This window comes from Schistocerca piceifrons, chromosome 1, assembly GCF_021461385.2.
Source record: "Schistocerca piceifrons isolate TAMUIC-IGC-003096 chromosome 1, iqSchPice1.1, whole genome shotgun sequence".
NCBI lineage: Eukaryota > Metazoa > Arthropoda > Insecta > Orthoptera > Acrididae > Schistocerca > Schistocerca piceifrons.
The window spans coordinates 572094181-572100054 of NC_060138.1; the positions used below are offsets into that span (position 1 = coordinate 572094181).

Consider the following 5874-nt stretch of genomic DNA (forward strand, 5'->3'; position numbering starts at 1 on the left):
AAAACGCTCCACCTCGAGTGCTTTGGGTCGGGCATAATCGTTGCAGAAAGTAAATCGGAGTGTAGATTTACGGTAACGGTTCGCCATGGATCGTACAAGGTAAGCCGGCACTTAAGCAACGGTCGTCAGAATGTAAACAAGGCGAGCTCGCGCTCCGCACGGAGTCAACACGGGCGCGTCCGCTCCGTTGCCCTGCCGAAGGCAGACTGCACACAGTAACCTATAAATAAACAGATATAATTGGAAAATACAAAACTGCTTAGTACTTTATGGACGGAATGGCTTATGCTTCAACTCAAGCAAATGCATTTACTACTGATGCTGTAAGTAGAAATTTTCCTTCGTAAAGTTAATAATGTTTGACTTGTCGTAATTTTTTAAAATCTATTGAACAATCTACACTATGTGATCAAAGGTATCCGGTAAATCCCAAATATATACGTTTTTCATATTAGGTGCATTGTGCTGCCACCTACTGCCAGGTACTTCATATCATCGACCTCTGTAGTAATTAGACATTAGGTCAGTTTAGTATTTGTATCTTAAAAAAATAAAACGTATATTACATTTGAGTCTGTTTGAAAACTACAACACACGGATAAAAAATATTACAGAAACCTATCACAGAAAAAAAGAAATGGAAAACTCCGTCACAAACTACATGCCCGTCATTGAGTTTCCAAGAAAACCTCACAGCGTTCCCTTTTTTTCGCTTTCTGAATAACGCAGTGAAATGAAGATATGAGGTCCTCTGTTTCCTAACTTCCTGTTCCTACTGACATTGCTACATATTAGACATGAAATTTATAACAAAAACGAACGGAAGTAATTCTACCGGAAATCAGAAAAGCTCGTCGTATTAGCTACATATCATACACCTCTCATCCGACGAGTTCTTTTGCAATACATCCTGTTACATGCGCACAAAAGTCACAAAGCACTAAACAAAGTGCTTTGTTTCATTCTGAAATGTACATGGAATGGAAGATCAAAGAGTTTGGTAATTTCATGAAAGTAAAAAAAAACTGGTAGGATTAAACCGTTTAAACTACTAACGCGGCACTTTGAGCGGAAAAGGTCAGAGTGTTCTGAGCGCTCGAGAGCTGGTGATTTGCATGTATAATGGACCAAGCTTGGTGAAGAAAAGCAAGTGCTGGAATTGTGCTACTAAACTGCGTTCGGTCCCAGCAAACGTTCTGCTACTGTTTGAAATTACGTCATGGCTAATTTGTTTCACGACCTACAACATTCCCAGTACAACGAACTTAACGCTTGAATGCAAGAATATGCCTTCCGATGTTACTTGTCGTCGTTGATATTCAACGGCTGAGCGCAGTGATAACGAGACTACATTTTCCTTACTTCGAGGTTTGCTTGGATAAGAGTTCCTGCCAAACACACGGCTTCAATCTCTCTGGAACTTCCATTACAGCGAACATCTCGCTGCAGAGAAGAGGATGAATTCACGAAACAACACCCCGCACAGGTTAATACTTCAAGTTACATTACGTATTTTTTCATCCTCCTACATCATAGGCTGCCACCTAAATAGTTTTCACAAGAAAGATCCGAAGGATATTAAGGAGATTGATGACTAGCGTACCGACGTTGCTCAACCGAGACAGCAGCCGAAACACATAGTCAGAAAAGTTTTGTTACCTTGCTGTACATCGGCCGCTTTACATCTAAAACTGACAGAGTTCTTAAAAGAACAAAGTTTTAAACGTGCTTCTCGCTTTCGGACAAGCTTTCATCTCCTTCTAGATACTACTAAAGGTAGTCTTTGTTACATTAAGGTGTCCGCAAGTTTTGAAATGTTGGAAAACGGGATGGAGAGAAAAGAAGAAAAGTAAACCGTTCTGCTTCCCCTTTCTGGTACTGGGTCCGTCACAGTTGTCACGACAAGGGCCTTTTTGATTAACATAGGGACAATATAAAAATTCAGCAAAGTATGAGATCCATCGGTTACTGTGATATAATCGCGAAGACTGTGGAGCCGGCCGCGGTGGTCTAGCGGTTCTAGGCGCTCAGTCCGGAACCGCGCGACTGCTACGGTCGCAGGTTCGAATCCTGCCACGGGCATGGATGTGTGTGATGTCCTTAGGTTAGTTAGGTTTAATTAGTTCTAAGTTCTAGGGGACTAATGACCACAGATGTTAAGTCCCATAGTGCTCAGAGCCATTTGAAGACTGTGGAAGGTGGCGCAGCAACACTTTGTACTTATAATTCAGCTTCTTTTCGACAGAATTCTTTATTATCTGCGTGCCAACTCTGACAATGAGAGATCAGTGCGTGCACTTCCTATATCTAGATGAAAACCTTGACTTTCACACGGTCAGATCTGTGGCTGTCGAAGTTATTCTCAAATTGACAAAGTCTGGGTAAAAGACACAAAGCAGAAGCTTAAATTATACGAGTAGCTTGATGTAATTATTACTGCTCTGTAGGTTGTAGCTAGTCACACAGACTGTTCAAAATGTTCAAATGTGTGTGAAATCTTATGGGACTTAACTGCTAAGGTCATCAGTCCCTGAGCTTACACGCTACTTAACCTAAATTATCCTAAGGATAAACACACACCCATGCCCGAGGGAGGACTCGAATCTCCGCCGGGACCAGCCGCACAGTCCATGACTGCGGCACCTCTGACCGCTCGGCTAATCCCGCGCGGCACACGCAGATTGTGATACAGTCGCTGCGACTCAGTCCTGAGGCGTACACGGAGAAATGTGCTCCTGAGGCATCGGAACTCCTGCCGTGCTCATAATTGGTTACGACCATTACATTTTAGCGGAAGTACACAGGTTCTTTTTACTGTTCTCATAATAGGGATCTGCACAATGTGGCAGAGATTAAAGGCCACAAAATAAAGAAGAAGAAAGCTAAGACATGGAAAATACAAGAGTAATAAACATGTTGGGACGGTACTGTTATAGATCGTAGATTATACGACTTTAATAAAAAAAGAAAAGAAAAAAGTGAAGCACCAGAAGGGGAGGAAGGAACGAAACGAAACTTCGGAGGCTGAGAGGGAACGTGATGTGTTTATTCAGTTATTACAAAATCGAGACAAATTTACGAAGAACGTTGCTATATGATCCCACTTATCAGTATGAAACTGCACGTCACTGGCCAGGATGCGTGCCCTTATTCAGTTGGGAACGGTGTCATAAAGCCGTTGAATCTTCTTCTCCTGACACAGCTGTCCTACAACTGTTGTAATTCGTCCTTTATACCTTAGGCACCGGCACTTGGACGGAACTGACGTCCGAGCTGCTTCTACAAGTGTTCAATCGGGGACAGATTTTGGGTTCTTGTTGGCCACAGGAGTACTTGAATACCACGAATACAGTGCATAGAGACACTCTATGTGTCAACGATCATATTCCTGTAGAAAAATAGCATCAAGATATTATTACACGACAGTTAACACATGGGGACGTTCATGTCCATGACATGCTGAGTTCAGCGCTTCCGGGGCCTTTACCTTTTTTTAAAGGTAGTGTACATAGATTCAACAGAATGATCCATCCAGACTATTCTGCTTAATTAGATTTTCGAACCTATACCTCAAAAACAAATACACTAAAGTGTACTCGGAATAACTCCAAAAGACTGGAAGAATGGCCCCCTCTCTCCAGGCCGCCGTCACATTCGCCTACGACTGTCCTCCGGCGTCGTGCAGAGAGGCAGTTCCTCCCTGACCTCAGTGCGACGCCATTGGTCAATAATCCACGGTTCTCGACGGCGGCATCAGTCCAAACGCGGCCGTTTGTGTTGTGGTGTTACCGATAGTGTACTGTCCTACCCTTTGGATACCACTATTTGGTAGGAGATATACTGTATGAGCAGGCTCTAACAAAACTGCAATGCGCAGGTGAAAACCAACGTCATACAATGTAGCTTACTCTCGCCATACAACAATAAGTTGTACTGAGAAGACCTTGCCTACACTCAACGACGTAACATGTGGGACTTGAAATAATCGTCTTTACCATCATAATGACGTCAAGAAAGATTTGATATTCTGCTTCTGACGCTACGAATCACACTACAGCTCGCTACGACATTAGTATGTACAAAAGGATGGGCACAATAACACTTCTCGTGGTATAATGGGGTCTGCGGTAGCTATCTGGATATTGTGGACATGTTGGGAATGTGGATCTCACGGGGAGCGTGCAAGGGATAAGTCCCTGCAGACGCACTATCCTCCGTGCCCGCGGTGGCTCAGATGGATAGAGCGTCTGCCATGTAAGCAGGAGATCCCGGGTTCGAGTCCCGGTCGGGGCACACATTTTCAACATGTCCCCAATGAAGTGTATCAACGCCTGCTTGCAGCTAGGGTGTTTATTTAATTATCATTTCATATCTGGATATTAATTACAACAACGCATCTGACTATGAGGGCTCACTAGGAGCTAAAGATAAACTACTATCAAAACAGTATGAGTCACCAGAAAAATACTAAATGCGAGAGTCTACTGGCAGTACAAATGATATACGAGGGCCATTCAGAAAGTAACCTCCGGTTGATTTAAAAAAAATACACCAAGTTAAATAAAAATATTTTAATATATACATCTTACAACTACATCTTTGCACTATTTTTCTACATAGTCTCCATAGCGATTGAGGCACTTATCGTATCTCTTCACAAGCTTTGAAATTCCTTCTGCATAAAAATCACCCGCTTGTGCCTGGAGCCAGCCTGTGACCGCATCTTTGAGCTCTTCGTCGTCATCAAACCGCTGTGACGCGAGCCATTTCTTCAAATGCATGAAGAGGTGATAATCACTTGGCGCCAGGTGTGGGCTGTAAGGTGGATGGTTGATAACGTCCCACTTGAAGGACTCAAGAAGGGCCGTTGTTCTGCGAGCAGAGTGAGGACGGGCGTTATCGTGCAAAAAAACGATACCGGAAGTCAGCATACCACGGCGTTTGTTCTGTATAGCCCGTCGTAACTTTTTTATTGTTTCACAGTACACGTCTTGATTAATGGTCGTACCACGTTCCATGAATTCAACCAACAACACCCCTTTGGCATCCCAAAACACCGTTGCCATCAGTTTTCTGGCAGAAAAATCTTGCGAAGCTTTTCTTGGTTTGGTAGGCGAATTTGAATGTGCCCACATCTTTGATTGTTCTTTTGTCTCAGGGTTCACGTACTTAATCCAGGTTTCGTCACCGGTCACGATTCTGTTTAACAATGGTTCTCCTTCGTCCTCATAACGTGACAGAAAGTCTAATGCAGAGGCCATTCTTTGAGTTTTGTGGTGGTCGGTAAGAATTTTGGGCACCCATCGTGCACAGAACTTACGGTAACCCAATCTTGCTGTCACTATCTCGTACAAGAGAGTCTTAGAAATCTGTGGAAAACCAGTAGACAACTCCGACATTGAGAAACGTCGATTTTCACGAACTTTTGCATCAACTGTCTGAACGAGTTCGTCAGTCACCAATGATGGTCTACCACTCCTCTCTTCAGCATGAACGTTTTCTCGTCCACTTTTAAATAAACGTACCCATTCACGGACAACTCCTTCACTCATAACTCTTGGTCCGTACACGGCATAAAGCTCACGATGAATAGCTGCTGCAGAATATCCTTTGGCTGTAAAAAACCTTATGACAGCACGCACTTCAGATTTGGCGGGGTTTTCTATTGCAGCACACATTCCAAACTGCCACAAAAACTAAACTAGCGCAGGTACGACGTTAACTCGACCACGGCTTGATGCCGACTGACCTGTTGAGTGCGTGAACGCACAGATGGCGTCACTACTCCCCCAACAACCCGCACTGTGACCAATCGGAGGTTACTTTCTGAACCACCCTCGTATTTACTGCAACAGTAACAGCAGCCTATAGCGA

General features: G+C 43.6%; 1 non-coding gene across 1 annotated transcript; it reads left to right on the forward strand.

The window, feature by feature from the left end:
* The first annotated feature begins 4218 nt into the window (after positions 1–4218).
* Trnat-ugu lies at positions 4219–4293 on the forward strand. The gene has a single exon. It is a non-coding gene; the product is annotated as a tRNA-Thr (tRNA).
* Positions 4294–5874: the final 1581 nt, after the last annotated feature.